The sequence below is a fragment of the Halichoerus grypus genome, chromosome 5 (genome assembly GCF_964656455.1).
Source record: "Halichoerus grypus chromosome 5, mHalGry1.hap1.1, whole genome shotgun sequence".
NCBI lineage: Eukaryota > Metazoa > Chordata > Mammalia > Carnivora > Phocidae > Halichoerus > Halichoerus grypus.
The window spans coordinates 7,892,419-7,906,345 of NC_135716.1; the positions used below are offsets into that span (position 1 = coordinate 7,892,419).

Sequence of the window (13,927 nt, forward strand, 5' to 3'; positions counted from 1 at the left end):
GCTGTGAGCTCTAGGAACAAGGGGGTGTGCTTTCAGACCTGGACGGCCTCAGGTCAGTCCCCTGGTACAACAGGCTCGTGACGATGCCCAGCCGGGGAGCTGGAGATGGTGGCCATGGGGTGCCTGCTGCCGTGCCCGGCACATAGTAGGGCCTCAGGAGGCGGTGGCTGTCCGTATTCACGTCATAGCTGTAACAGATCTACTGAACGTGGTTGCTAAATATGCACTTGGCCGCCACTTCTGCTGCAGTTACCGACAGTAAGGCTTGTGGTCCCGTGCATTTGTTTGACAAGAACTTCTGCCCGGCGCTGGGAACTCAAGCCTTAAAGTTGCTTCTGCCACTGCATCTACGCATGGAAACGGAAAGCACGGTGCTCTGATGTTTGTTGAAGTCGTGTCCACCGCTGAGTCCCGGAGAATGGAGAAGGTGGGAGGGGCCGTGGGCCGCCACACTTGCAGGTTGCATTTATTGAGCACCTGCTGTATGCCTGCACTGTGCCCGGAGCTTCACTTCCGTCAGCTCTGCCCTCCCCCACGGTAGAGCCCATCATCCCTCTCTCACTGATGAAGGACTTGAACCTCAGAGAAGGTACCCGGTCCCCCATTAGGCTTGTCTGCCATGCCCACATCTACAGATTTCAGTCACTGTTGAAGTACTAACCAAGCTGTGTTGCCACCACTTCGGAGGGGACGAGGACTCCCCCATCGGCAAGCTCTTCTGAGGCTCAGAACAGCCAGCCCAGTGAGAGATGACTTCTCAGGATCTCACCTCTGCTGGTTAAGAAACCAAGTGGCTCAGAGGGTTAGGGGTTTATGTGCTGTAAACATCCAGGAAGGGAAGGGCCCAGAACTGACTTTGTCTCCGAGTCCTAGGCCTGGGCTTCTCTCCACGTGTCTTCTCCTTACTCCTCCTTGCTCCTTGTGGGCACAGAGGGGCTCACGGGGAAAACTGAGGCGGCCGCACCTGTTGCTTGTGTCTCGGCTTTAATGTCCCTGTGGCGGACCTGTGTTTCTCAGGTGGGTGTCACCTCGTGGGAGTGGCGGTGTGTCCGTGGGGAGCTTCTTGAGTGTCCTGCAGATTTTGTACACGATTTAAAATGAAGAGCTTTATCTCGAGTTGCACCGCCACAGGTGTGTTTCTTTGGGGGAGCCTAGACTTCCGTAGACTAGCGCAGGTGGGGTGCTAGGGAACAGCGAGCTGAGGCAGCTCTCACTTCATAGATGAGAAAGGAGGACTGGCAGGTTCTTTATTGTCCTCCCCGTCCCCAAACTGGAGCTAGACTTCCCATTCGTTCCTGGGTTTTCAGCGGGAAACGTCTTCTTCCCCAGCCAGACACAGCCCAACAGTCTCTCTGCCCCCCAGTCCTCACTGTTCTCTCTCTCAGATTTGTGGACTCTTTGGCTTGTGTGTACAGGAAGTGGATTTGGGGGTGGTTTGAGCTCAAGTGTCACCCTGCTGTCACGTAGCTGCCGTTCGCTGCTGAGGCCTTGGGAGCTACGGGGCAGAGCTGGCCTGGGGTCACGTCTGCCTTCCCACGGGCGCCCTCCCTACGGAGTGGTACCGCGCTGGGCTGGGAACCACTCAGTCCCACTCCGGCCTCCCACCTCCTCCAGGTCAGGTGCTCTCGTAGCACCAGTTAGTGTAAGTAATGTTTCTTCAGTGACTGGGACCGACAAAGCAAAACAAAGTTTTGACAGTGGACGGTTCTCTTTCCTCTCTGTCACTTTTCTTCTTTTTTTTTTTTTTTAAGATTTTATTTATTTATTTGACAGAGACACAACGAGAGAGGGAACACAAGCAGCAGGGAGAGGGAGAAGCAGGCTTCCCGCCGAGCAGGGAGCCCAATGTGGGGCTCGATCCCAGGACCCCGGGATCATGACCTGAGCCGAAGGCAGACGCTTAACAACTGAGCCACCCAGGCGCCCCTCTCCGTCACTTTTCTGTTACTGCTCAACTACCTCCACCTTGTACTAGAAACTGTACAAGTTATTACTGAATAGTTCAGAATTCTGGCACGGGTCTCCCGGAGCTAAAGGCAAGGTGATGGCAGGGCTGTATTCCTTCCGGAGGCTTTAGGAGAAAATCCATCCCCTGGCCTTTTCTGGCTTCTGGAGGCTGCCTGCGTTCCTTGGCTCTTGGCCCCAGCCCTCTGTCTTCCGAGACAGCGACGTAGCACCCCACCTCTCTCTCCTCTGCCTCCCTTCCGCCTTTCACCTGGGAGGACCCTTGTGATTTCACCTGTGGGCCCACTTGGATGGCCCAGGAGAATGTCCTTACCTTAAGGTCAGATGGTTAACAACTTCGACTCCCCATGTAGTCGTAACTTCTTTTTGCCGTGTGAGCTTCCAGATACCAGGACGTGGACATCTTTGCAGGGACATTATTCCGCCCACTGCATTCCCCTCTGTTTTCTTCCTTTCACATCTACTCTGTGGTAGAAAACTCTCATCAGAATCCGAAAATACATGGTATGCGTGCTCCCACACTCCCTCTGCATACCAGTGGCAAATATTACCAAGAAATCAAGCCTCTCTGTTTCACTAATCCTACATGAGGCCTGAGAATCGTCAGGCAGACACTACTAATCCATTGCAGTCGGCTTGCAAGAGGAAACCAGTTGGCTGTCCTAGATGCAGATATATAATTTACAGTATATAATTTGTGTCCGGAAACACTGTAATAAGGGCAAACTCTTGTATTGCCTTTTAAAATTACATGTTTTTATTTATTTATTTTAAAAATAAAATTAATATATGTTCACTCTTTAAGATTTGGAAAGTGCTTTTCCTTCCCTTTCTTTGCAGAATTTTTGGATACGATATATTTTTTTAAGACCTAATTGAGGTCCTACTGTAAATGAGCATTTTTGGGTGGAGATTCAAACATCAGTTTTACCACCGATAAAGTTCTATTAGAGAATGTAGCTTAAATGAGTGGCCAGATGGTTTGCCAAGAATACTTCGCTGTTGAGTTAGAATAACCTCCCAGTCAAAGGCAGGGCTGGAGAGCCTGCCTGATTTGAGCATTATAAATATAGCCTTTTTTTTTTTTTTTAAATCATCGTTCCACAGGCATTTTTCCATTTCATGAAAATATACTTACTGTAAAACTGCTTTTAACGGCTGCTTTAGGATGAGTATCCTAGTTTAATTACCCATTCCCCTCATAATTGGACAGTTATGGTCATTCCCAGTTTTTCTGGGAACATCTTCATGCCAAAAGCATTTCCAAGTCATCCTAAGATCGAAAGGACTATAAAACATGGGGTGAAGCCCATCAAACCCCAGAGAATTCACAAGCAGTGAAGGTGCTCTGTGCGCCTCTTGCAGCCGTAATTAAAATGCATTCCCTCGGGTGGGACCGACACTGTCAGTCTTCAGCAAGTGCCAGAGAAGGTGCTTGCACAGAGAAGCCACGGAGCCAGGGGCCTCCAAACCACACGGGCTTGTTCCCTCCCTCTGGCTGTTCAGCTCTTGCTTCCTCGCGAATAAATACGCCCGCACGCTGCTCAGTGAGGCAATGTGATCGCAGGCGGGAGTCCCCTCACACGGTTTTCTCTCTCTCTGTCGGCTCCTTTGACCCCACAACTCTGTTGAGAGGACTGTTCTCAATTAGGGGGGCTGGGTGACTCAGTGGTAGTCTCCCTACCACGTTAATAAATGGTGGCTTTATTTCATTGAAAACATTTTTATTTTAAAATAATTCTAAACTGATCTAGAGTCCGGCGGATTTCCCAGGTACCGATTCCCCGTCTTCCCTCAGTGACAGTGTCTTCTTTAACCATAGTGTGTTATCAAAACTGGGAAATTGACTTTGGTATCCTGTTAACTAAACCACGGGCCTTCGTTGGATTTTACATCTTACCTCTTTTTTTTTTTTTTGAAATTAATAAAGTATTTTGGAGGTAGTTTTCGGTTCACAGCGAAATTGAGAAGAAAGTACAGGCACTTCTCCTATACTGTCTGGGCCTGCCTCCTACTCGCACCCTCCCCGTTGTCAGATCCCCACCAGAGCGGTACATTGTCACAGTCCAGCCTGTACTGATACGTCATACTCACCCAAGGCCATAGTACGGTAGGGCTCCAAGTTGGTTTTCTGCCTTCTGTGGGTTTTGACAGATGTATCGTGACACGTATCCACTGTTACGGTTATCATGCAGAGCCGTCTCACTGCCTTGAAAGCCCTCTGTGCTCCACCCATTCACCCCTCTCTGCCCCCCGTCTCCCCTGGCAGCCACTAATCCGCCTACTGTCTCCATAGCTTCGCCTTTTCCAGAATGTCCTAGAGTTGGAATCATACAGCATGTAGCCTTTTCAGATTGGCTTCTTTCACTTAGTAATACACATTTAAGGTTCCTCCATGTCTTTTCATGACTTGATAGTGCATTTCTTTTTAGTGCTGAATAATATTCCATTACCTGGATGTGCCGCAGTTTGTTTATCCATTCACCTACTGAAGGACATCTTGGTTGCTTCTAAAGTTTTGGCAATTATGAATAAAGCTGCTTAAACACTGGGTGCAGATTTTTGTCCCGACCTAAGTTCCCAGCTCCTTCAGGTGAATACTAAGGAGTGTGATTGCCGGATTGTATGGTAGGAGTATGTTTAGCTCGGCAAGAAACTGCCACACTGTCTTCCACAGTGGCTGCACCATTCTGCATCCCCACTAGCAGTGCATCAGAGTTCCTGTTGCCCCACATCCTCACCAGCACTTGGTGTTGTCAGTGTTCTGGATCTGGGTCACTCCAGTAGGGGTGAGGTGTGATACTCATCCTTCTTTAATTTGCATTTCCCTGATGACATAAGCTGTGGAGCATCTTTCATGTGCCTGTTCATCATCTGTATATCTTCTTTAGTGATGTGTCTGTTCAGGCTTTTTGCTCTTTTTTTTTTTTTTTTTTTTTTTTACTTGGGTTATTCATTTTCTCAACTTATTGTTGAGTTTTAAGAGTTAAGAGTTCTTTATGTATTTTGGATAACAGTCCCTAATTGCAAATATTTTCTCCCACTCTGCACCTTATCTCTTCATTGTCTTGAATAACTTTATTTTTAAATAAAGTCTTGTGTTTTCATATAAAGGGATACTTATATGAAGAGGATGCTTGTTTTTGCTAGCCCTGTATGTATCATTCATACTGTGAGGGTTACATGCTCATTTCACTTGGGTTCATACAGCTTGTGAAACTGGATTGTAATTACTGATTTCTAAAAAACAGAGTTGTGCTGTTTTCTTTCCTGTCATGAGAGTCACTGAAACTGGGGTGGGAGGTACTGATAAGAGAGATGGAGAAGGTGGAGGGGAGGAGGGAAATGGTTCCACAGATCCACTGTTTTAGCTGATTTGGGGTCACTGGACTTGCCTCCCTAGCTTGTCTGCTATCTGATTGATTCACCCATTCCTTCTAGGAAACTAGTCTAGATTTCTCACAGTGTACTTGTTAGATACCAAAGACAGAGAATGGTACTTTAAGGTAGTATTTTTCAAAATCAAGAAGGAAAATACTGATTGAGCAGCTGGAATTTTTAATGCTACTGGTTTTTTAACATTTGCCTTATCTTTATGAATGATTATCTCATATTAAAAATAAACTGCTCCCAGTAGGAGGGGAAGAATGAAGGGGGGCAATTGGAGGGGGAGATGAACCATGAGAGACGATGGACTCTGAAAAACAAACTGAGGGTTCTAGAGGGGAGGGGGGGTGAGAGGATGGGTTAGCCTGGTGATGGTTATTAAAGAGGGCACGTTCTGCATGGAGCACTGGGTGTTACGCACAAACAATGAATCATGGAACACTACATCAAAAACTAATGATGTACTGTATGGTGATTAACATAACAATAAAAAAGTAAAAAAAAAAAATAAACTGCTCCTGGTATCCCAATTGAAAAGTAGGTAAAGAGAACAGGTCACAGAGAAGGGAATAGCTCTCGGGTATCTGATAAGGTGCCTCATCTCACTGATAATTAAAAAAAAAATAAAGGGAAAGTACATTGAAATACCATTTTTTGCTTATCGATTAGTAAACATTCACAAGTTTGATAGCACAGTCTGTTGGTGAGGCTGTGCGAGAGCTGTTTATACTTTGCCATTTGGAGTGTAAAAGCTCCCAGGCCCTGGGTGGGCACAGGTTGGAGAACCTATCCCACCTGCAGGTGCACATGCTTTTTGCCTCAGCCTGCCTCTTGTAAGATGTGACCTTACGGGTGCACTTGCTGATGTCTGAAATAAGGACTGTGCAGTGTTATTCATTGGAAACAACGGAAATGTTTGTGGATAGAGTAAGGCTTAAATAAACCAGGGGGCATCCAAACACCAGAACACTGTACAGCTACAAAAAAAGAGTACTTACTTACTTCTTTGGAAAGGTATTTGATATATATAATGAAGTGGAAAAAGCAAGATTTAGAACAATAAAGTACACTGCCTTTCAGGTAAGAAAGGGCAGAGATATATTTGTATTTATTTATGTCTGCTTTAAAGCCTCTTGAAGCATATGCACAAAATAAATAAACCATATGGTTGGGCAGTGAGGGTTGGGACTGGGTAGATAGGAGGCCGGGGCTTGGAGCGAGACCTTTCCCAGTTAAGTTTTGAACTGGGTGAACTAAATGTTTTTACCTGTTCAGTAAATTTAAGTAAAAAGCAAAACTATAAATAAAAATATTTTAGAAACTACCCAATGTCAAAGCAGAATGTAAACTTGTTCATCATCTCTGACATTGTCCCAGGAAAGCAGTGACAAATTGCTCTTTGAAGTTCACTGGGATTCTGTTTTGCACTTGACAATCTCAGAGCATTGAGGTCTTGCAGAAAAACACAGAATTTAGAACCAGATAGACTCAGGTTCAGATCCTGGCTGTGCTACTTGTAGTCTGTTTAATTTAACTAATCTGTACATTTTTATTGTCTTTAAAATGCTGATCGTAATATCTTTCTCTGGTGTTGGACATATTCAAAGTGATACCGTTTGTATGAGTAGTGGGTATGGTACATGGTAGAGGATCAAAAAATGTTGACTCTTTCTCCCTTCCCAATCTTTAAAAATGACTCCAGTCTCTAAAAAAAAAAAAGACCAGCCCGATCATGGTTTATTTTCTTTTTAGTGAGCCTAAATTTATGTTTGCAAGTCACTCATTGTAAATATTTTCTAGGTATTATGTTTTCTTTACATGTCTTTATTTCTTTTTTTTAATTTAAGTTGTTAGCCAATATATAGTACATCATTAGTTTTTGATATAATGTTAAACGATTCATTAGTTGCATATAACACCCAGTGTTCATCACATCATATTCCCTCCTTAATGCTCATCACCCAATTACCCCATCCCCCCCCCCACCTCCCTTTCCGCAACCCTTGGTTTGTTTCCTGGAGTCAGTAGTCTCATATGGTTTTTCTCCCTCTCTGGATTTCTTCTACATATGTCTTTAGATGTTGGTGTTATTTTGCTTTTGTTGTTGTTATTTATGGTTTTGGAGTTGGGCAGATAAGGATCAAAATCTTGGTGCCATTACTTACTAACTAGGTGACATCTGGGGATTTTGATCCTTTGCCTTTTGGGGCCACTGCCTCCTTATTTGGAATATGGGAACAATGATGTCATTATTTCAAAAGCTACTTTCAGAAGGAGTGGTTGATTTGAAGGGGGAGACCAGAAGGAAGAAGTTCTCATAGCTTGGGGCAGACTTGGACCATCAGCCCTGTGCTGGCCACCACAGGGGGGAGGTGCTGGGAGGATCTCAGGCTTGCTCTTTTGTTAATGGGAGCAGTTCTGGCCTCTGGCCACTCTTCCCACCAGATCAGTTCTTACTCAACTTCAGAGCCACCTTGAGATCTTAACAAATGTGCAGATAATGTGTTCCCAAACCCAGGAGATGCTTTTGTGATTTCTTTGAGCCTAAAGGCCATCAGGAATCCTTGACTCCATTCTCCTGTGGTTACATTCTCCTGTGGTTCTGATGCAGGGGGTCCATGGACCATAATCTGCCAGCCACCACACTGGGTTTTGAACTCTGAAGGAAACGTTCTATCTGAGTCTTTATATTTAAAGTGTGTTCCAAGGGCGCCTGGGTGGCTCAGTCGTTAAGCATCTGCTTTCGGCTCAGGTTATGATCCCAGGGTCCTGGGATCGAGCCCCACATTGGGCTCCCTGCTCGGCAGGAAGCCTGCGCCTCCCTCTCCCACTCCCTCTGCTTGTGTTCCCTTTCTTGCTGTGTCTCTCTGTCAAATAAATAAATCTTTAAAAAATAAAATAAAAAAGTGTGTTCCTATAAATAGCATGTAGCTGGATCTTGTTTGTGCTTTGTGTGTGTGTGTGTGTGTGTGTGTGTGTGTGCGCATGCGCGTGCGAGCACACGGCCCATCTGACAATTCTGCCTTTTAATTGGAGTGCTTTTAGTCCATTTACATTTAATGTAATTTTGATATGTCTCATTTGAAAAGTACCATCTTGATTTATTTTCAATTTATTTTCTTTTTAGCGATTGGTGTACACGTTGTATTATGCATCTGTATTGTAACACATTCTAGCTAGCTCCAGATGTACTATTTCATGAACAGTGTTAAGAACCATGAAATGCTGTAATTCATATTATTTCTCTTATACCCTTTGTGCTCTTATAGTCATATATATTGCTTCCATTTGTTATAAACTCAACACAGTTCTATTTTTTGCTTTATGCAGTTAATATTTAAGTACATATCAAAATATAATTTTTTAAATTATAAAATATATTTACATATATTTTATATACAAAAAAGACATTTTTAATATTTACACACACACACACACATATATATATACACATATATATGCATATATGATATTTTTTAAATGTTTTTTATATTCCCCTGTGTATTTAATCTTTCTGGTGTTCTTTATTTTTTCCTTGTAGGCCTGGGCTTCCATTTGATAAATTTTCCTCCTAGCATTTGTTATATGCTGGTTTGCTGGGGTTAAATTATCTCAGCTTTTGTCTGTTTGGAAATTCTTTACTTTGTGTAAATTTACTTTACTTTTGATGACTGGATTTCTGGGAAGACATCACTCTAACAACATTGTTCTATTATGTTTTGTCCTTTGTTATTTCTAATCCTTATCATTTCTCCCTGTGTGTAATGGTCCTTTTTCCTCTGTCTGGTTTTAAGCTTTTTCTCTCTTTCTTTGGTTTTCATCATATTAACATCATTAAGTTTAGGTATGGCTTCCTCGTGTTTGCCTTGCTTGGGGTTTGTTGAGCTTTTGGGTCTTGTGGATTGATGCCTTTCATCAGTTGTGGACCAGTCTCTTCTCAGCTATTATCTCTTGAATATTACTTCTTTTCCATATGTTTTCTCCTTTTCCTCCAAGATGATACTACATCATATTAAACTGTTTGGTATCTCACAGCATTCAGATGATCTCTCTCTCTCTCTTTAATTCTTCTTTCTCTTTGTGTTTCAGTTTATATGACTTCTACTGACCTTTTGTCAAGATTACTTATCCTTCTCCTAACATCAAAGCTGCTATTTAGATACTCAGGTGAATTATTCATTTCTGGTTTTGTTTTTTTTTTTCCTATTTTCTGGCATTTTCATTTGGTTCTTACAGTTTTCATTCTGCTAAAATTTATTACCTGGTTACACATGTTTTTCATTAGAGCCTTTAACACATTTATCATCACTGTTTAAATGTTTATATCTAATAATTTCAATATCTGAGCTATCTGTACATCAGTTTCTGTTTACTTTTTCTTGATTTGGGATCGCGTTTTCTTGTTTCTTTGCATGTCTCATAATTTTTAACTGAATGCTAGATATTATGTATGAAAGAACAGTAGAGACTGAGCTAACTAATAATTGGCCATGGGAAAGTAAGTGCCTCTTTCTTTTTTTTTTTTAAAGATTTTTATTTATTTTTTGACAGAGAGAGACACAGCGAGAGAGGGAACACAAGCTGGGGGAGAGGGAGAGGGAGAAGCAGGCTTCCCGCGGAGCAGGGAGCCCGATGCGGGGCTCGATCCCAGGACCCTGGGATCATGACCTGAGCCACCCAGGCACCCTGCCTCTTTCTTTATCAGGCCAGTGGGGGACTGTCCAGAGATAGCTAACAGGCAGGCCTGACTGCGTCCTGTCAAGGGTGTACTTGCAAGCTTGGCCCTTGGCTGCCATCTGGGACCTTGGACATCAGAGGACTTCCCACAACCCTCATTGATAAGAGGAGTTGATGGTGCCTAAGCTGTCCAGACAACGTGGTGTGTGCCCAGTATCTGCTTCCTTCTGGGAGTCTGGAGTGTTGATATGTGCTAGGCCGAGAGTACCTTTGTGATTAGTTCCAGTAAAACCCTGGCACTGAGCTTCCAGTGACCTTTTCAGGCTGGTACCATTTCACATGTGTTACAGCTTGTTGCTGGGGAATTAAGCTGCCCTGTGGGCCTTTGCTGGGAGAGGGCTCTTGGAGACTCGTGCCTGGTTTCCCCTGGACTTCACCCCACATGCCTCTTCCCTTTGTGAGTTTTGCTTTGCATTCTTATGCTATAAGGAATTATAGCTGTGAGTTTGACTGTATCCTGAGTCTTGTGAGCCCTCCCAGCCAATCGTTGAACCTGGGTGTGGCCTTGGGTTACCCCCAGCACAGGAATGAATGGATCTAATCTGTAATCGATCTGGATCTGGGCTCTGTTGCAGTTCCAGAGTTGGTTCTCCACTGTCTTCAGATGTTTTGAGAATAGGATCAGGACTTTCCTTTCAGCAGGGCTGGGCATCTGAGCACAGTGAGACTCCAGAATTCCCTTTCTGCTTCACAGCGTGGCTTCTGCCTTTCTAAACCATGTGGGCTCTCTATCAGCTTTGCAGGCTGGCTGCCTGCTTTTCGAGTTGTTGGCACGATCCTGTTTCTCTCCAGCTTTCCGCTTCTTGGGAAAGCACTCTCCCCTCTCTACTCAGCCCAGCCTCAGGAGAGCCTGTGCACTTGGTGAAGGTTTCTGTGGCAGAGGATTTCTTCTTCTTCCTCGCTCGCTCTGGGCCAGGAGTCCTTGCCACCTTGTGTGCAGTGAAGACGCAGGGCCCTGAGGGCTGGAGCAGATCTTCTCTCCTCTCCTGCCCCAGCCCCCAGCTCCCTGCCCTGCTCCCTTGTACCTGATGAAGTTCCCCATCTCATAGTGCCAGGGATGAGAGCAGCCACGGGTCTCTTTTCTCCTGGGCAGTGTTTGCTCGTTTCTAGAATTTGGTTCACTTCGGTTTCTTTGTGTCCTTAGCAGCCTGGTGGATTTTAAAAAAGATGTGTCATGTTGTTTGTGTGGGGCAGCAGTCCCTTGTGACTTTCTACACCCTCACTCGAAGCGGAAACGCCCCACCATGTGATTCTGACAATGCCTAACACGATGCCTACACAAAGTGGGTGCCCTAAATGTTCTCTTGACTCCCTCGCCTGCCTGCTCTGGACAGGCAGAAGTTTGGCTGGAAGTAAGGAGCAAGGAGGGGGTGTGAGGTGGCAGACAGCTGCTGTCATGAGTAATTTAAGTGGAGTCAAAGTCACTGTGAGCTCCCCCAGCTCTCGGGTGAGGGTGTTCTCCACGCAGCATTACTCACGAGTCGGGCTGGGAAGAAATAACAGCATGCAGCTCTGGTGTAAGCCCCTTTCCTTGCAGCACGAGCTCTTCCGATGTTGACTTTATGCGTCATGGCTTTGTGGTCAGACTGTCTTCGAATCCAGTCTTGCCACTTACTGCTAGTGTGGCCTTGGGCAGGACACCTAACCTCTATAACATGGTGATCAAGCAGTATCTCTCGTCACTTACAGGTTGGGAGCAGTAAGTGCTTCCTGGAGGGCTCCAAATACTGTTCTCAAATGTTCGGTCCACCCAGACTCCTTCCGGTTTCTTCCTCTCTCTTCATCTCAGGATTATATCTGCACGGTATTGTCCTCTCTATCATGCCTTTGTTCAAGATTCTCGGTGCCTGTGACTGTTCTGTTTGCCCCCCGAGTCATAGTCACCTAATTCCACTGATTTGATACATTCCTGTATACCCGGCTTGACCACAGAAAGACATCACTTAACACAGCACCTTTTACCAGGTGCATTTCCTGGGTGGGGTTATCATGCATTCGCCTTCTTCTGACAGAGGGCACGTCTCTCCTGAACGGTGCTGCCCAGCGCTGCTGGACACGTGCACGCTATCACAGAGCCTGGCTCCCCTGAACATGGGGGCCAGCCCCGCGCTTCCCCGTGTCCTTCTCCCCTCAGCACTACTTCTCACCCAGGTGTGCATTACTCTGAGACATGTCACCGGCCCCAGTGCTGGAGGGAGCCTGCGCTTTGGGTCTTTGCTGTGTGAGGCTCCAAGTGCACCACGAGATTCCTGACTTCTTTAAAGCAAGTCAAAAATTTGGTGTGTGAATTTGCCAAGTCTAAAAAAAAAGAAAAAAAAAGTCAGTCTGAAATCAGCAGTTTTCAAAATCTGTGCATTTTGGAAACTGTTCAGTGTGACTTACTGCTGACCCTCCTTCTTACTTTAGACGTCTTCATTCCCGAAACAAGGCCTTGGTTGTTTGACAAATGGTCATGATCATTCCCCTGCCCTGGCTTTCTGAAGGTGAGGGCTGGTCTTCTTTCTTGTGGCCATTGAACTTTTAGGTGTGTACAAGGATGTTCTTTTAAGAAGGAACCAGCCAGATCATCATCTTGAGAAGACACTATTAAATTTAATTTATATTTGATATGTATCTAAACCAGTTGAATCCTAAAAAATTTGTATTAGGAAGCCTGAAGAATGTCTTGTTTATTGTCAAATTAAAATTTGCATAACTAAAGTATTTTCACAAAACTAGTGAGAAGTAAGGAAGATTTCAGTTGTTGATTTCATTATCATTCATGAGCTTTTCCTAGGTATTTCATCTGGAGTGTATCCTACCACAATTTAACATACAGAATTTTAAAGAGAAGGGTAGGTATAAGGAGTACTAAATTGCATCTGAATTTTTGATGCAAAACCTGAAATGTTTACTTATTCCTTTAATACCCCTTTTCTGTGTACCCACTGTGTGCCAGGCACTCTGCCAGGGGCAGGGGATGTCAGGATAAAGCCAGGCATCTGTCTGTCAGGCTCACGAGTCTGGGAAGAGCCCTATGTGTATAAAAAGCAACAGCAAGTATGTGAACTGCTACAAGAAAGTTGTGTACTAAATGCTGTGAGAACCCAGAGGAACAGCTAATTATTCCAATTCCATCATTTTGTAAAAACCATGTTTTAATTGGGTTAATATAGTATTATCCTATCATGTAAAACCTAATAGGTTTGAAAACCTATAGCAACAGGAAAGTTCTCTGGGTGACTGATAGCCAAAAATCAGAGGGAGTTAGTGTACTCCCTCGTTGCATTCCCGATAATGCGATGGGTCCCAAAGATGTTCCTAGTGTGTCCATGTGAAGCAGAAACAAGTGATATGTGTAGAAGACACCAGGCGGCTAGGCTCACAGAGTCCATAAGGGGCTTAGGTGCTAACTTGGCCAAAGGTGGTGTTTGGATGAGGTCAGCCAGGATGTGGCTGTGTAAGTATTGACTCCCAGTTTCCAGGCTAAACTTTGTGAGCAAGGGAGTGTAAGTAGGGAAATGATCTCAAGCAGGCAGAATGTCTAGAACCACACACTTATAAACAGTCCAGATCCATCCTCAGTCTGAAGTTCTCAGTGTCCCTCAGAATGCTGAGTCATCTGGCACGGCGTGGGGCATCGTGGCTTTATTTCTACTATAACTTCTCCTGTTACCCGGGAGATGGTTTCATCTTTCCCTCAGAAAGTTCCAGCAGGAGGCTGAATGTTTAGTTAAATATCTTGTGCCAGAATAGAAAAGGCAGGTCCCTTTTATAATAGTCATGTGTTGGGCATTACAGCAAGTATTTGATGTATGTTACTTTGTTTTGTCCTCAAAATCCTTTATAATGTAGGTAT

At 44.6% G+C, this 13,927-nt stretch overlaps 1 protein-coding gene across 7 annotated transcripts in view; it reads left to right on the forward strand.

Annotated features, from left to right (window-relative positions):
* The window catches only part of ZFAT (zinc finger and AT-hook domain containing), a 199,637-nt gene that overhangs the window by 124,867 nt on the left and 60,843 nt on the right, over nt 1-13,927 (forward strand). The window lies entirely within an intron of this gene.